We start from the raw sequence: 19628 nt of genomic DNA on the forward strand, positions 1-19628 counted from the left end.
CTCCACAACCTCCCCGCGCAGCATATTCCAAAGGGCAATCACTCTCTCTGTGTAGAATTTCTTCCTAACATCCAGCCTAAACCTTCCCTGGTGCAGCTTGAGACTGTGTCCTCTTGTTCTGATGCTGGTTGCCTGGGAGAAGAGACCAGCCCCCATCTGTCTACAACCTCCCTTCAGGTAGTTGTAGACAGCAATAAGGTCTCCCCTGAGCCTTCTCTTCTCCAGGCTAAGCAACCCCAGCTCCCTCAGTCTCTCCTCATAGGGCTGTGCTCCAAACCCCTCACCAACTTCTCTAGACATGTGTAACAGTTTGGGCTGGGTGCCCTCTGCTGTGTTTACTTCCTGTATCCAGAAGTCCAGCCCGGAGGGGTGGACACAGGAAATTATGTATTTCATACCATAATTCTCTGCACCACTATAAGATCCAGCACGGGGTCTGGCACTTCCTATTTCTTCCCCTCGCCATCACCTGGTAACTGGGGGAGATGTCTTCCGGCCATGGGCCTGGCCAGGCTCAAGGCCACGGGGGAATGGGCAGTCTCAGATCTGGCCAGCTGAGACTAGCCTAGCAGTGGGGTTGAGGGAAGAAGGAGCCCTGGGGGTCCTGGGTGTACCCTCAGGTGGGGATGGGATGTTCCTGGGTTTGCTTTGGGATCTCTTTTGTCACTGCGCTTCTGACTCTCTGTACACACTCACTGCTTTCCATTTAAACATTCCATAACAACTCAGACAAACGGATTGCAAAAGTTATTTCTGCCCTTGGTGGGGAGGGGGTCTGCCTCAACCCATTACAACATGTTCCAGCAAGTCAACATCTTTCAACATCTTGAGGGGCCCAGAACTGGACACAGTACTCGAGGTGTGGCCTAACCAGTGCAGTGTACAGGGGCACAATGACCTCCCTGCTCCTGCTGGCCACACTGTTCCTGATACAGGCCAGGATGCTATTGGCCCTCTTGGCTGCCTGGGCACTCTGCAGGCTCATGTTCAGCCTACCATCAACCAGTACCCCCAGGTCCCTCTTTGCCTGGCCGCTCTCCAGCCACTCTGATCCCAGCCTGTAGCACTGCATGGGGTTGTGTGGTGGGTTAACGCCCTTTTATGAAAAAAAAACAAACAAAGCAGGGTGGAGGGCTTGCGGGTACTTTACCCTCCCTGCAGGGCGTTTTCCCCTGGGAAGCTGAGTCTGTTCCACTCCCCTCTCCCTGCCCAGCCAGGGTATAAAAAGCAGGACATCGTAGCTGTTGGCTCTCCTTTTGGCTCCTGCCTCTGCTTGATGAGAGCTACTGCAGCTGCACTCCTGCTCCTCAGTCACGTGGCTGGACCTGATCCTTCTCCCTGCTGCCTCCACACCTCCTCAGAGAAAGACTGGTTTTGTATTATTCTTTCTTGTCCCACTCCCATCCCTCCTTGTTCCTTGCCCTTGTGAACCTTTCCTGTTATTGTTTTATATATATATATATTGTTTAAAGAAAATTCTTCACCTCTCTACTTCCAAGCCGACTCCAGATTATTGTTTAGTGGATTTGCTCCTTACCCTTTTTTTTCCCCCTCTTTGTGTGGAGGGAGAAGGGGGTATGGGGGGAGATTCTCAGCCTTTCCCCCATCTCAGCTTTTAACTCCCAGTTAAGGCTCAAACCACTACAGGTTGCTGTGGCCAATGTGCAGAATCCGACATTTGGATGTGTTAAATCTCATACTGTTGGATTCTGCCCATCTGTCCAGCCTGTCGAGGTCCCTCAGCAAAGCCCCTCTACCCTCTAGCAGATCAACACCTGCCCTCAGCTTGGTGTCGTCTGCAAATTTACTGATGATGGACTCAATGAGAGGTCATCCTTGATGGCTGTGCTGTCCTCTGAGCAGCCTCTTCAGCTCCATGAGTTATAGCAGGCAGAACATAGGACACAGAGAGAGGGTTCCTCTTTGTCTGCTTCTTCCAGGCTACATGTGATGTCTCTGTCAATTTTCTCTCCTGGTATTCTCTCTATTTTTTTTTCAGAGCAGCATTGCCCCAGTCTTTTCCTTCTCTCATGTTTTCCTTCTCCCCCAGACAGTAGTTGCTCAGATCTTTTATACAGTTTTTTAGGTATTTATATTCCAGAGAGTATCAATGGACGTGGCCTCTGCCCATTATTTCCAGGGCAGCTGCAGTCTAGTGAGCAACCTTTATCTATGCACCTTCCAGAGATTCTTTATCCAGTGGCAACTGCCCAATACACATCAGCTATTGCCTGGGCAAGCAGCAAAGGTGATTTTATCTTTGTTGAGTCACATCAAGAGAGACAGGATTTAGTCTCTTACAATCAGGCATGAAGGTTTCTCAGAAAAGACCAGAATCTGCTGCTCAAAGAAAGGATATCCAGCTCTCTGGAGAGAGAAAGCACGTTGATAACTTGCAATACAAATACAAAAAAAAAACTGTGATGTGTTTTTGGTTTTTTTTTCAGTAGTTCAAGGATTTGTTCTACCTTGAGGCCCCGACATTGTTTATGTGCAGTAAACACAAATTTGAGTTACTTCTTTGCCTGTAACTTTTTCCTCTCACAGGAAATGCTAGCTTATTTCCTACCTTAGCAGGCAGCACTGCTATTTATTTTTGGAATAATGGAATGGGGGCAGCAGCTCTCACAGCTGTCATAATTGATTTTTCTTCCATCACCAAACAATCATTCATTAGCACTAAATAACAGTATTCCAGATGACCCATTACTATTTCTGTCATTTTGAAAAATAGTTGACATACTGTTGGTCCAGTCAGGCTTGCTCACCAATCATATTGTAGAGTTTGTTGATAAAACATTTGATTTCATTGATTGAGCTCAGTGCAACTTTAACAAGGTCCTGACTGGTCACCCTCAGCAGATCTCATCATGCCACAGCATTAAAATGCCATTTTTCTTCATTTATTTATTCATTGTTGACTATGTTGACATCATGCCTCAACCTCAAATGCTGCAAGCTCTTGAGACTTAAAACCGAAAGCATGGAGTTAAGAGTAGTTGGCAGCTCATTTCCAAATATAACAACATTCCAATTTCCAGGCCCTTTTCAGAAGGCTTTTTGTGCAAAAATAAATTGAATAGGTTAGATACAGTGTAAAGCAACCTATATTAATCCAAAATTGTTTCTTTTTTTGGTAAATTAACTGCTTCTGAAAGAAACTGGACAACAGAACTGCAAATATAATCTAGCTCAGTAGTTCCATAAGCAATTTAATTTGCCAGAAGTTGGCAAATGCTTGAATAATTAAGTAGTAGTGTTCTGGGGAACTGATCCCAGTTAAACACATGCACACAAACACACTCAGATTTAGCTAATTTTAGTCTGAGTTGATTTTTTGTGTTTTGCTGAAGGAATAAGTGCAGGGGTAAGAAGGACCATAAGAACCAAGAAGAAATCCAAACTCACCTCCTTACCAACACCAGAAACTGGCTGATAACAGCTTGTAGATGTCATGGAAGTTTAGTGTATCATTTGTATCTTTGTCTTAAATGATAAATTCAGACTTGAGACTGAGTCTTACCCTGTGTAATAATTGGTCAAACATGTCTCCTTGATTTCTGAGGGTCATGTGGGCTCTGCTACCTGACAGAGAGTGCCATCACAAGGTCTGTGTTTCCATGAACTCTTAACGCATCAGGCAGTGATCTTTCTTGAGAGAACTTGAAAGTCAAACAGGTGATTTTAATATTTAGGGTATCTGAGAACATCTTACCTGAGAGTTATGACTTTATAATTAATAATATGTCACATATTAATATTAATAAAAATATTAATAACTTTTTAGTAATAGGAAAATTTGCCAAAAACATATCAGATATGTTCAGTGTACAGCTGGAATATATATTTATAGTGGGAATATAAAATATTTAGGCAATATAACAATTTTAACAATTTTAAGCAAAAGAATAGAATAGAATAGAATAGAATAGAATAGAATAGAATAGAATAGAATAGAATAGAATAGAATAGAATAGAATAGCATTGCATTAACCAGGTTGGAAAAGACCTTTGAGATCACTGAGTCCAACCTATCACCCACCACCATCTAATCAACTAAACCATGGCACTAAGTGCCCCATCCAGTAACAGAAAGAGAAGAGAATCCCTGGGACCAATATGGCACTCAATGACAGGGGAGACTTGACAAGAACCATTAAACACAGAAGGCAATGAATTAGTTACTTACAGAGAGTTCCACACCAGACAGGGAGGTGGGAGGTGGAGGGTGTAAGGTTTGTGTGATGTTGCTGTATATCTGGCTCCAGCAGGATGACAGGTGGCATGATGTGTTTTCATGAAGGGCTCTTGTGTCTCCCTGGGTTAACTAAGGCATGGCTTGAATTCTAGTTGCAAGGGGAGGTCAGGCTTGGATCCTAAAGCTCATGGTTTCTCAGGCTTGCAATAAGTAGGGCTCATGGCTTCCATCCAAGGTCTTGGACCAGGGACTTGAGGCAGGGTGAGTGAAGGCAAGTGAGTCCAGGCAAAGGCAAATTCAGGCAAGGGAAGGTGAATGGAAAACAGTCTGTACAAGACTTGCACAAGATTCAATTCAATTTTTAATGTCCTTTCACCTAAAGAAAAATAGTAAAGCACTGTATCCAAGAGAAAGTACAGAGCCAGTCTGACTAAATAGGGGTTTAGTAAATCTGAAAGAGGGCTCTTTATGAGGATTCTTTTTTGGATTCCATCAGACAGTGGCATCTTTTGTAAGTCTCTGTTACATTTTGTAATCTCTCCTGAAAGAGCTGATAAAAGTACAGTAAAAGCAATCTTTGTAGGCCATTTTGCATTAGAATTATAGAGTTTCTGTGTCAATCTTAATTTGCTTCTTCATTCACATCTTTACTGTGTATACTAAGCATTCATTAGCTCACCCAGATAAATATAACATTGTTTTTTTAGGACAATTTAATTTACTAGATCTCACTCAGTTAACTTAGATAAAAGACAACCACTATTTAGATCTTACTCAGTTAACTTAGATAAAAGACAACCACTATTTTGCATATACCAGCTCAGACTTCCAAAAAAAAAAAAAAGGCACATGAAGGAAACCCAGAGGCAAATTGAGCTACACAGCTCTGGTCAACAGACCAAATTTTATAACTGGGAGAAGCTCAGAACAAAAGAGGTTTATTGAAGTCCTTTTATGGATAATATCAGTATTTTCACTTTTTTGAGGTTTGTGGGGAAAAATTACTCAGTGACTCGCAAAAAAAAGTCAGTGGCTACGATTCTCCTTAGTTATGGTCTGAGGTAATAAATAAATCCACAGTCCCAGAAATAGGACATGAGTTATTCAATTGCTGACCCTAATATGATTTTCAAACAGATCTAACTATTTGCCTCCATATAAAGACCAATCTCTTTGATAAAATATCGTATGTGGATTTGGCTGTAAATACTATGCTTGGGACACAGGAGTAGCTGCATCCTTTCACATTCAGATATTCTAGCTGTATTTACAGAATCATAGAATAGTTTTTGTTGGACAAGACCTTTAGAATCATTAAGTTCAAAACCGAAATAGCCAGTAAATATTAGCTGCATCTTTGAAAATGTCTTTGAAACAGATCTCCTAATTTAAGGAGATTTCACTTATTTCAAAGACAACATGTAAAGTAGAGTTGGGAGGAAGAACCGAGATTATAGCTTGGATTTCTGTGGTCTTTGTGGACCAAATTCCTTGCCTCGTTGCTTTTGTGGAGTAAATCAACTTGGACTTCAGCTTTGCCTGAGGGACAACAAGCAAGTGCCATTTCAGGTTTTGTTTAACCTTGCCATCAGCATATGTTTACCCTCTGTCTGAACACAGAGAGGGGGAAATAAACCCACCAAACAAACAAACAAACAAACAAAGAAAAAAAAAAAAGAAAAAAAAAAGAAAGAAACTTGCAGGGACAGGAATTACAGCTTCTTTTAAAGATGCCAGATTTGAGCATCATTGATTGTTTCAGATCTAATCATTTAGTTCTGCCTTATTGAACAAAAAAATAAAAATTGGAAATGAGAAAATAAAATTTGAACAAATGAAAAGTGAGGCTTAGAGATACCCATTTATAGAGGCAACCACATCTAACCGATATGAATGCTAAATGGTAAAGTCATGTTAATACAAAGAATATTACATTTTAGTAGTAATTTGCCATTATGTCATATTAGCATTAATTTCACTAACAGTAAAATGAAGTTTACTCATTACATGATTACAACTAAATTTTTAAACAACAAACTAAAGCCAATACTTTAGAATGCAAAATTATGATTACAGTGTTTTCATATATAAGCAACAGATTTTTGAGAAGTATAGCGCTTTGTAGTTTCCCTGATCTTTTTTCCATTTCCTTATCCCGTAAATGCCATTTAATTTTCTCTTGTTTTTCCTTGTGTATGGGAGTACTAATACCATAGTACAGCCATCTTAATGTATTGTGAATAGCCTCTGTCCTTTATAATATTATTATTTATTTACACTGACATAAATATGTACTATTACCCAAGTGCCTATGGGGTGGTAAGGGATAGGGAAGAAAAATAACAGCCTGAGAAAATGAGGCTTGTGTCTTGAAAGGAAACATGTAAATCTCCCTCTTGACCCACAGTCCCTTTTTGTTAGGGCACTTTTGGTCCTTTCAAATTGGAACACGTAATTTTGCAGTGATAATTGGCCATGCAGCTGTACTCTCACTTCAAAACAAAGATGCATCCGTGTAATGAAAATGCATAAGCTAACACAAAGCATCATAATCCCTGCTCTTCCACAATGTAATACTATTTTCCAACATCTAGAAACACATTTTTCAATTGGTATGAGGTTAGGGTTTTCTTTAAAAGTATTATCTTACATTTTATGAAATAAAAGTACAAATAAAAGTACAAATTTAGTGTGAAACTAAAAGAAATAAGATTTTGATACTAACATTTTATCCTGAAAGTTAATTTAAAATCCTTTCTTTAATTTAAACTTCCAAAACCAGTATTTTCATCAGAAAAACTGGAAATTTGCTTCCATCTTCAGAAATTTTTGTAAAGGTGTACCATCCTATAATAATACCTTAATTACCTGTAAGAACATTACTTTTTTATTGCTACTGAATTCTTCTTCAGGGCTGTGTGTTTCAAGCCTTAACTAAATATAACAAGCATTAATATTACAATAAATCAAAGACAGATGAAGTTAGAATAGGATGCTTCTAAAGACTTGAACATATGATGAGGATATATTACCACTTTTTCTAGCCTAACTTGTGATCAACTCATTTACTGTAGGTTTACTTATTGTTTTTTTGTTTTGTTTTATTGTGGGTTCTTGCTTGGTTTTTTCCCACAAAATCCCAAGGCATCCTTAGAGGAAACAAGTTAATTCTGTTTTTTTATTTATTTCTATTGATTTCAGTCATAGCTTAGTTTCTTCTCCTTCCTACTTGCACATTCCAATACCTCCAGTGAGTCTTACAATTCACATCCAGCACTTCAAGATGACGGCCATGATGATGAATCCAATTTTTGCACAAGGCAGTTGAGGTTAAGTAACTTCTGATACAAAGAATTTCTGAATAGAAATGCATCCTTCAAAAATTCAGTGGTCCTCAGTGGCAACAATTAAACTAAGAGAGTATAGATTTAGACAAGATCTAAGGATGAAAAAAAAAAAAAAATGAGTGGTGAAACACTGACAAAGGTTGCCCAGAAGGGGATAGACGTAAACACTCAAGGTCAGATTGGGCAGGGTTATGTTCAATCTGGTTTAGTTGAAGATGTTCCCTGCTCACTACAGGCAGATTGGTCTAGATGATTTGAGAGGTTCCTTCCCACCCAAACCATTTTAAAAGTGTCTGATCCTAAATGTGTCCTGAGCAAAGTTAGGTCCTCTCCACTATTACCTGCAATCCTCATTTCTAATATCAACTGGTGGTGAGGCTGCCTCAGGCAGAAGCATGATCCCTGACACCACAGAAGGGCTGACATCTTTTCCTGATGTCAGAAAACTTTGCTTAGTTATTACTTTTCAGAAATAATAAAAAGAAAAAAGTAGTGCAAAACTTAATTGCTTCAGATCACCAATTCTACAACATGAAAACCCTTTATGTTGGTATGATGTGATTTATGGATTTTTAACCAAATTATATGCATTATCTTTCAGTTTTGAACTTTGAGTTAGATAAGTAATGTTTAAAAGAGTTTAGGTGAAGAGCTATGGCTTTTAATATAACCCTGAGTTGCTATTTAAAAGTTTATGTCATCATATAATAGAAATTTTGCATTGGAGATATAAGATGTCCATTTAATGAAGACTAATGATGACATATTCTTCTAAAAATTCAGTGCTTTAATGCTTCTCTAATAGCCTGTCCATCTTCACTTTTTCTCTCCAAAAAACAAGCCAATAAATAAATAGCCCAGATTCTGCCTGGAATAATGTTGCATTTCACCAAGAACACAGAAGAATAGATATCTAATGAATTACTATTTTTTTCTTCAGAAAATGAAGAAATTCCAATGAATGGAAAATTGGGGTTACTGTGTGTGCATTGAAAAGGAAGTTATTTGAGTATTGAAAATTTGGAAATGGTGAAGTGCAAATGTAACGCCTCTTTACATGGCAAAGGAAGAAAGGAGGATGTGGGAAACTACAGACCTGTCAGTCTGACCTCAGTACCAGGAAAGGTCATGGAGCAGGTCATCTTAAGCACCATTACATGATATATAGAGAACAACCAGGGGATCAGGTTCAGTCAGCATGGGTTTCTGAAGGGCAGGTCCTACCTGACCAACCTGATCTCCTTCTATGACAAGGAATTGTATGAGGAAAAGGCTGTGGATATTGTCTACCCAGGCATTCAAAAAGCCTTTGACACTATTCCCCACATGCACAACTCATGCTCCTGAACTCTCATGCACAAACTAGCTGCTGATGGCTTGGATGAGCACACACTCTGTTGGATAAAGCACTGCTGGGTGAACAGGCCCAAAGAGTTGTAGTCAATGTAGTTAAATCCAGATGGTGGCCGGTCACAAGTGGTGTTCCTCCAGGTTCAGTGTTGGAACCACTTCTGTTTAACATCTTTATTGATGACCTTGATGAGCACATAGAGTGCATTATCAATAAGTTTGAAGATGACACCAAATTGGGTGGGAGTGTTACTCTTCATAAGGCTAGGGAGGCTCTACAGAGGGACTTGGATAGATTGGATCAATGGGTCAATGTTAATGGGATGAGCTTCAACAAGGCCAGATGCCAGGTCCTGAACTCATATCTCAACAACCTCAAGAAATGCTTACACCTGGGGAAGTGTGGCTGGAAAGCTGTCTGGCAGAAAGGGACCTGGGAGTTCTAATTGACAAGCAACTGAATATGAGTAAGTAGTGTGCCCAGGTGGCCAAGAAAGCCAATGGCATCCTGCTTGTATTAGACATGCTGTGTCCAGCAAGTGTAGGGAGGTGATCGTCCCCTTGTACTTAGCTTGGGTGAGGCCACACCTTGAGTATTGTGTCCAGTTTTGGGCACCTCAATGCAAGAGAGATTTCGAAGTGCTGGAGCGAGTGCAGAGTAGGACAATGAAGCTGGGGAAGGGCTTGGAGAATAAATCCTGTGAAGAGTGACTGAAGGAGCTGGGGCTGTTTAGTTTGGAAAAGAGGAAGCTGAGGGGAGACCTCATTGTTGTCTACCTGAAAGAACATTGTAGAGAGGCTGGTGCCAGTCTCCTCTCCCAGGTAATTAGTGATAGAACAAGAGCAAACAGCCTCATGCTGCAACTGAGTAGGTTTAGGTTGGACATTAGGAAAAAAAAATCATGGAAAGAGTGGTCACACATTGGAATATGCTGCCCAGGGAGGTGGTTGAGTCACCAGCCCTGGATGTGTTTGAAGGTCATTTGAATATGGTGCTTGGGGATGTAGTTTAGGGGTGAACCTTGTAGAGTAGGGTTATTGGTTGGACTTGGTGATCCTGAGGGTCTTTTCCAACCTGGATGTTACTGTGAGTCTGTGATTCTGTGATCTAGTAAGCAATAAAAATAATAAAAGGAGCAATCTTTTTAAAGTAAATTAATTTTTTTTTAGGACTGGTCTGAAAACGGGAGCCTTGTGACTGGTCTTGCAGCCTTGTGTCAGATTCATCCTCTGGAGAGAATGAAACCCTACACATTTCATTTGAGTAATTAGGTTGGGTTATGTTTTGTTTGATTGTTTATTTGTTCGATTTCAATGGCATAGTGGTAATTTGGAAGACATATCTACCATAGATGCTTATTTAAATTAAACCACCCTCCCCTTTTCCTTTGATCATTGTGCTATATAAATAGACAATACTTCTAGGTATAACTTATCAAATAGTTCAATGTACATTATGTGCTTCTATATAACAAATATACCTATTATTAAGCACAATGTGCAGCCATATACTAGCCATTCACACTCAAATCAACAGGAAGAAATTAATTCTTGCAGTGAATGAGTCACTCCTGTCATGTAGAGCATGTGCAGAGATGGGACAAATCATTCCCAGGAGGAGTCTGTAATTTGTTTACCATTAGGAATAAAAGTCTTTTATGTGAACAGCTTGAGCCAGAGAACCAGGTAAGACTACTACCTCATTATATTTAAGTATAGGGAGTGCCCAACAAGAATTTTGGACTAATTAATGTTTAGAAGCCAAATTAAAGCTTTTACAGGAAGACTAGAATAATTTGCCTGCTCTGTCTTCAAGATATCTTAACAGAGCTACCAGATATTTTGCATAAAGTCTATCCAAGGGTGTAAGCACCTCTCTATCTTCATGAGGTGCAACCAAGTGATTATCTTTTGCTAATAAAGTTTTGCAATTTCTTCACAAGGCCAGCCGGAAATGATAAAAATGGATGCAGTATGTTTAACAAGATATTAAAATATTTCTGACTCAAAGAAACATTAAGTCAGAAGGAACATTTCCCTTGGCCCCAAATATTGAGGTAACACAAGGACATTTTGTGACTTACTTCAGTCTACATGGATCTTTTCATATTACTCACTTGTCCTCACTGCTAAATGCATAATTGACAATTTAATGATATCTGTTAAATTTCAATTATATTTATCCCTGTTCATTATTAAATAATAAAATAAAAGTCTTGATAGAAAACCTGTGTATGTCATTGAAGACACAGTTCCTGGTGTCAAATTATATATTTTTATTATTATTATTTGAATCAAACGAGAAGAAGTAGCTTAATGGGTAGGTAATGCTTTGACACAAACTTTTAAGACATAATAGTGCCATTTAAGCATCCTTTGTTTTCTGTCATTTTTCCCATCCATATAACACTCTGTTCCCATCCAGGATTATTACTTTATTTTTTTTCATTTTCAATCATTTTCATTGTCAAGGATGTTTTCCTTCATCTTAAATATTTTAAGGCCAATTAAGCTGCAGGCTTAATGAAAGATACGACAATTCTGTAGGTGCCTAAGAAGCACAACAGTTAAAGGAATAATTAATACAGCAGCATTACATGGAAATTGTCATTTTAAAGTTTATTAATTGACTTCTCCCCCAAAATCGCTTGAGAATTTTTATTATTGCTGAAAGTGAATGTCTATCCTCTTTGCAAATAGTGTTTGTGAGGCAGTATACAGGTGATGGTTGAACAATGTAGCCCATTATATTCCCAGCAGCTTTTTATTTAGAAGTTTTTCTAGTTTCTCTCTTGCTGCTTAATCTGTATAATGAAATATCTCATGTAATTAATTTTTCCAGAGCATCTCTTGATCTGTCTTGGAGTTGTCATTGAATGATTTTGCCCCGGGTTTGGATAAAAAATAGGTGTTGATCTCTTCTAGGCTGTCTTTTCCACAAAGTTTGGACCAGGCTGTCTTTTGAGGTCTCTTCCAACTTTAGCTGTTCTGTGATTCAAGGATTAAAAATGAAGTTTATAAGATTAAAAATCATGCTGTCATCCAAAAGCCATTTCTTTGGCAATACTGTTTACTTTTAGTCTCACACATTATTCCCTGTCATCTAAGTTATAACAGTTTCATTTTAATACTAAAATCTCTTAAGGACTGGGATGATCTACCTTCCTGTTTGTATAGGGGCAACTATGAAGGACATAATGAATCCATACACATAAATGTGTTAATGTTAAATGACTGAAGGAGCTCTTCCTTATTTGAAATCTTTGATTGCTTTTACAAGTCATGGCATGAAGTGCTGAGACACAAGCTATTCCTACAAAGCCTTTGTTTGACTGTACCATTCCAAGAAATTTCAACAGTTTGAATAATGTGATGTATAATAAAATTCATATCATGTTAGTTGAGAATTTGTTAGTTGAGAATTTGTTGAAAGAAAAAAAGTCAAAATTCAGCATATTTAAGCTTTTGCCTTATTCTTCACAAATAGCTTTATCACAAGAAATATTTTTTTGACTGAAACAGCATTCCTACCAAAATTATTTATTCCTGACATACAGTTACTTATTTGATAGCTTTTTCATTAGATTGTTTTCCTTTCTACATATATAGATAAATTACCTTTTTTTATTATTACTAGTTTTTATATTGATGTATACATATCTGAAATACATATACACCATTATAAAAATCATTATAATGGGTAAGGGCCAGGATGGTAAAAGTCAAATTGTGTCTTTATACTTCCTTACTTTCTAAATTCTGCTCTTAAGATGGATATATTTTGTCTCCTTTACATATAAAGAGCTTCTTGGCCAGAACCTGAGGTAGCAAAAATAGAATACAAGACTTACTTACAATGGACTATGGGCAGATTCAGGGAATCCACTACCATTTGGAAATACCTCTGGATCTTTCTTAGGGAGCTGAGAATAGAGACAAGTGGGGAGGTGCAAAGGCAGCTTAAGAAAACCCAGAAAGTCTCTGTAGAATTGCAGTATTTAGAAGCAATTTTTTTCTGGCAAATCCAGTTAGAAGGCTACAGATCTTAAGGCTGTTGGTAGAAAGGAAATTGGTAATGTAAGGCTGTGTTACAGAAATATTGACCCATGCATAATTTTGTTGTCATCATTGTTTGATTGCTTCATCGCAAGGAAAAATAGACCCTGCTGCACTTTCTGGTGTTTTCTACTGGTGACAGTGGATTTCCCCTAGCTGTGTTTGAGCACCTGCTTCTCAGCAGCCAGTGCACTGGAGTGTCTGAAAACCCCTAAGGACCAAACAATGAAAGAACCAGTAGACCACCGAAACTATGGCAGATTGTGAAGAGATGCTGGATCCAGCAGTCCAATGGAGAGGAGGCTGCTGCAGCTCCATATGCTCACATCCAGCCAGGAGTGAATCTAAGAGTAATAACGTCTGTTTAAAATCTAATTGCTTAAAAAGCAGGCTGTCTTCTCTTCTGCAAGACAGAGAGCAGCAGGTCAAGGAAGTAAAATAAAAAGAACACTTAATATATTGGTTTTTTACTTTTTAAAAAAGTTAATATTTTCATGGATAGTTTTTGAGTTTTTACTCTATTGTTATTATTGCCTCACTCAAGACAAGTTTGTGGCACATTAATTATTATCCATTATACTGTTCAATAAAAGCCACATTAAAAAATATTTCCTATTTCAAAGTGATTTGTAGTCTTTGCCTATGGTAAAACATAATGATGTTACAATAAATCTGATAATTGGACATGAGAAACATGTCTTTGAATGGAAATACCCCACAAATATGTAAAATGACAAGTGTTGTGTGCTGTCATCAGTGGCATGACCTTTTGCAGAGGTTTGGAAGCTGCACATTTTATAATTTCTTAAGAAAGAAATGGTTCAAAGCATTGAAAATTCCTTTTTACTATTTCTAATGCTCATAGAGTATACTTGAAGAACATTTAATGCTAAGTGCAGGCAAAATTTTTAAACTGCTTGTTCTGCCGGTGTATTAAACAGAAAACAGCTAAGAGTCTTTCTAATTGTGAAATAAATATCTGATTTAGAAAGAGATTTCATACTTGTGTCTTTATAAAGCATGGAGAAAATGCGCTTCATTGATGATTCTCCTATTGCTTACAAAATGCAAAAGTTTCATGTGAAGTGGTTAAATCAGGACTTCAAAGGAAATTTAGCCAAAATCTTTGTTTCCCTGCAGTGAAAGCAGAATAAATAGCTGCACTGTAAAAATATCAAGAGCAGTTAGCATTGAGACACTGGCAAGGTAAGCATCACTTATCAATGCAAAATAGTGGCTTTAGCAGAGCAAATCTCCTGTTTCCCTCCAGGGAGAAGTGGAAGAAAAGAAAGGCTAATTGGCAGACTGATAGATGAGGATATTTCATTTCCCCCAGAAGGACATCCTGCCCCTACTATACTTTTCCTGTTTTCTTGGTTCTTTTTGCTCTTTATCTTTGGGTTTGGTGGTTTTTGTTTGTTTGTTTGTTTTTTAAAAAACACTTTCTTAAGGATTTCTGAGACATTTTTATATGTGATATATTAAGAACCTTTTCGTGCTGTGCTTATTTTATTCCTACAGCCTATACGAGTATGTGTATTTTCTAGAGAAAATACTCTTTGATTGCTTAAAGGGAAAAAAAAAAAAACAAAACCCCAAACCAAAACGCTTCTCAGAGCAAGGATAATTAAGAAAAGGGGGGAAACAGACTACAGAAACTGTCATTCAACATTACAGCCAATAACAGCGGGGAAAATTACACCCTGCCATCTACCCAGTACTCTTAAAAGTGCATCATCCTCTTGGGCCCTCTAAATAGTTATGAATACAGACTAATTACCTTTTTTAAGCTCAGAAGTCCAGTCTCTTAGATTGGATTTAGGTTTCCCATTAAATATTTTGGTATGTGCTTAGATGACTTCCTTCACTGTGCTGTTTGTGAGCCTCTCCTGCATCAGGTTAGTATAATTCATGCCATTTTATAGACTAATTAACTAAGTTATTAATTATTAGTCTATAAATATAGAAAGGGCACAGAAAGATAAGAACTATATTTTTTTAATCTTTTTTTTTAAAAACAGCATCATTAACTCAAGCTTTCTGAAATTTGGAATTTCTCCTTTAGTGGAGTACAAGTTTTGATTTCATTTCATATCAAATCAGCACCAAAAGTACTAAAAAGTTGTGAGAATTTGTAATGAGAGCAATTGAAACTGACCTTTTTGAGGTTTTATCTTTGTGATGGGGAGGTTATTAATTACAATTTATGGAATTTGAAATATGAAAATTAATTTTTAATTAATGTCCTGGTTTAAGGCCAGACACATCCTCTATTCCTTCTGAAAGGGGCAAAAGAATGACACTCACACAAATGGACTGGAAAGTGAGGGAAAGTTTAAAGGGAAAAGCAATTTGTGTTTTACAGAAAACTACAAAGCATAGTGGCATGATATCCCAAAGCATACATAGTCCTTTACACCACACCCAAAGTCCTCCCAACACTTCCCTTCTCCCCACCTGAGGGTATATCCAAACCCCCTGGGCTCTTCCTCTGCCCCCCCCCCCCCCAACTGCTAGGCTAGTCCTCAGGCTGGCCAGGTCTGAGACTACCTCCCCTTCTCCTCTTGGCATTAGGCCTAGACAGGCCTAAGAGGCCTTGAGATACTCCCCCACTGTTACCCAGTAGGGAGCATCTTCCATGGGAGCAGAGAGGGAAGAAAAAGGAAAGAATTACTTTGCAGATGGATTTATAGGGTGCAGGATTTGTGGGTAGAAATATGCTGTTTCCTATGTCCACCTTACTGGCTTGGACACTTGGGACACCAGAGGTGTAACTTACATGTCAGTAACAGGAGGCACCCAGCCTAAACTGCCGCAATTAATTATTAAAAATTATTAATAACCAACTAGTCACTGTTTTATATACAGATTCTAGTGCATGATTGTGAGATATACCCCATAACTCGTTTGCATGTACAATTTGAACCCAATTAGAATAGTTACAGAATTAATTTTGATTAAAGTGAAACTGCAATTCTGATGATTGTCCACGAGGTGGCAAATCAACGAGACACTTTCTGCTAACTATATACAGAGAAGTTAGGATGTTTCAGAGGCTTGAGCTGGAAATTGTCATGCGAGCTAGGCATGGCTTTGATCTGAACATTAGTGGGTGCTGCACATGTGAAAAGATACACTGAGTCTTTTGTTTGTAGCTAGGCTATGCTAGCTTGCTGCTTGCTGCCCAGCTTGTGTTGGGGCTGGCTCCTGGACTGGTCTATTATGGGGGGAAGGGGGCAGGTAGACCAGCTGAGGGTTGGGGCACTGCGGCATGGAGCAGTTGCAGCATCCCATTGGCTTGAAGTGAGCTGGCTGGACTCTCTCTCTTGTGGGTAGTCCCAGCTTTGAGTTACCCTGGCGTTTGCTGGGCTGCAGAGTGGGCACATATAGCAGGTTCTCTTCTCTATCTTGAAGGCCAGGGTCACACAGGATGTGGCTAGGCACTGTTCCTGTTTGTACGAGCCAGTACACAAAGTTGTGGCTTGTCGGTCTGCTGGTTAAGTCTGTGGCAGATGCTTGGACTGCCAAACTCAGGCTAGTTCTGTCTTCCCATCTGGGTTAAAGGCTCACTCTCGGGGATCCAGTCCTCTTGAAGACATGGAGGGCTCTCTTCCAATCAGGTGGGACTGGTAGTTCCGGCGCTAGCCATCTGGGCCTTCAATGATGGACTCTCCTTTACAGATTTCCAGTGTAAACTGAGGGTCAACGGCCCTTCCCTGTCTGGCGGCATCTCCGAATTGCAGAGGCTGATAGTTTGCTTACAAGCGGAGTGAGAAGGCTAACTAGCAATAGCTGTGGAGTTTAGCAACAAAGGCTTAAGCACAAAAGCACCAAGCTTACACACTTGGGCAGAGAGAGAACTTGGGAGCAAAGAGAGAGCAAAGAGAGAGTAACTTGTTTACAAGTTGGGGCAATACTTGTAAATTTCTCAAGGCTGAGTTCGACAAATGGGCAATCTTGTCAACAGCCAGCCTATAGAAAGCATGAAGCTAGAATTGTTCCCTTACTTGTCAGTAGCATGAGTATTCTATACCATGGGTGCATATAGTTGTTTATGCCTTAGAAGGCAAGTGAGGTTGGTTTTGACATCTGACTGGCACGCTGTCCTTTGTTTCACTCAGATCTGGGCTGAGTACCTACTCTGCAAAGTGGAAAGTTTCCATCTTTTTAGTGATCTACCTGACCACAAACTCAAACACAGATGAGTCTTTCCATAAAGAAGTCATTGGTACAAATAACCAGCAAGTACCCAAGTCCTGACTTAAGATACGCAACAGAAGACTTTGTTCAGCACTGAGATTAATTAGAAAGATTCATCTGAAGCTGATCTTTCCAGAATCCCAAAATGGAGATAGAATTGCTGTCAACTCTTCATGAAGACATCAGTGTTTGGAGATCAACATTAGATATGCCAGATATCTGTGTATCCTATGTTGCAGCAAAATACATTGGATTTTTTTGTCATCGTTGTTGGTGGTTTCTTCTTGTCCAAAGCATCCATTTTGACTTCCAAGCATATTAAAAAAAATTCAAAACCATAATGGTAATAGATTAAAAAAAAAAAAACATAATTATATCTGAGGACTTACACCTGATTTTATTATGAACCTTTGCAAAACACTAGCAAGACTTTCTGCCAGTAAGTAACAGTGATAAAAAGAGCTCCAGATTTGGTTTTAAAGGTTTTTTATCACAGAAGAAGATTAAAAAAAAAAAAAAAAAGTCTTGGAAGCTTACTGTTAAGAATATCTTGTGCAAGTGCAATGCCAGAAACTTTCAGTTTTCTATTCAGAGCATTGTAATAATCCACAGCATTAAAAACCTCAGAAACAAAATCAAATTTAAAAAAAAAAAATCAAACATGTAACTAACTGCTTTTAAAAACTATGCCTCTACTTAGTTTTCTAGTCTATAAAGATCTGTGAGATCATTTACAACAGGTTTTTTGCAGTATTCAATGCCTCTGAGAGGGTTATATCATGACATTATGACAAAGGATCAAGCTTTTAAATCTCTGAGACTTGAATAATCTTCTTACATATATTAGCTTAAATTTATGGTTTTTAACTACTTTGAGCAACAGAGTAGTAATAGTCATCTGGATACAAACAGATTTTTTTTTATTTGTTCAACCATATTTTGAATTCAAGAAACAGGGAGATAAACCTAACTGATCTTTAAGTCACCAGGAACACTATCATACTTGTAATTTTTGTGCTGAGAAATGTGTATTGTTAAACAGATTCATACTTAAAGTTTTGAAAAACAACACATAATCTTAAAGTGTGAGGATCAACTGAAACAGAGTATGTATTTGGCCAGCATTCAATCAACAGTGCTTGGTTTTAAGAGGGAAAAGATGCATGTAATTCATCAGCGTTCCTTTCTGCTTTCCAAATCTGTTTCATTCCTGTTTCAGTCTGTGACTTTAGTTCTAATTTATTTTCCACAGACACACTGTTTAGATGCATATGGCTTTTACTTGAGTGCCACTGAGTTATGATTGTTGTAGCACACAGAAAACAAAATTAAAATGTAGCCATCATTCCAGATTTTTTTTCCCTGTCTCAGTGGGATTCATATTTCCACAAACTGACTATCTGAAAAGAAATAAAAAAAAAAATGTGTCTGATGGATGATTTGGAAATGAGTATGGAAATTGTAAATGTCATAGTTAAAATATCAAAATGATTCATCCACTTTCATGTATTCTGCATAACCTGACTGCACTACTTTCTTTGGTTCTCTTGGAGCAACAGCTCTGAAAGAAAGATGATTTTGGAAGGACCAGGCTGTATCAACAGTGTTGAAGCTCAGGAAAGATTGAGCACACCCAGGTCATTGTTACCCAGCTGAAGCTGACAAAATGTTCATTCAGATTTGTGGCTTTTCTTAGTGGTTCAACTTTTCTTCCATCCACGGAATGATGCTTAAGCCACCAAGATACTTTTACTGACTATTTGAGATTATAAAGGTATTTATAACAAATAAAAAAATATAAATCTAAATTGTATTCTTATTTTTACATGCTGCGTATTTTAAGAAAGTAGTGGAAAATGTTTGCCATATAAAATGTAGCCATGATAATAACCACACAAGTATCAAGTGGACAACACTTGATGCTGAGCTTGGCACACACTAGTACCTGATACTTCAGTTTAATGCTACTGTGAAATGTGGATGATTAGTGTGTCCTTGATAACCAAGCCAACACAGGTTTCTTTTGTCCCATTTCAGTCATTTTAAACTCTTGTTGTTACTCTTACAGGTATGTAATCTTCTGAATTAAGGAATATGAGGCTGTAGCTTGTCCTTCAGGTTCATCTAAGTATCATCTAAGTTTAAGTAAGGAAAGAAAATATTAAATACACTAAGAGGAGAGATAAAGTGAGAGATAAAGCTTAGAGAATTTTCTTCTAGTTTAAATGCCTTTTTGATTGTTATGGTAAATGGAGGAGAAGGTAGTGAAGACAGGCGAGAAAAATCAGTGTAAGTTTGCATATAACCTTAGAATGTATTTCCCAGTTACACCATGGATAGCTTCATTATCTAGTAAATATGCTCTGTATACTCTGAGAGCACCTGACAGGAATTAAGCCTTACTTTTTATGTTAGTACATCAATGAATACATTTTTTTTTAATTTGCATTGCTACATATTTTCATTAAAGATCTGTA

The sequence above is a fragment of the Dryobates pubescens genome, chromosome 10 (assembly GCF_014839835.1).
Source record: "Dryobates pubescens isolate bDryPub1 chromosome 10, bDryPub1.pri, whole genome shotgun sequence".
In the NCBI taxonomy this organism is placed as follows: domain Eukaryota; kingdom Metazoa; phylum Chordata; class Aves; order Piciformes; family Picidae; genus Dryobates; species Dryobates pubescens.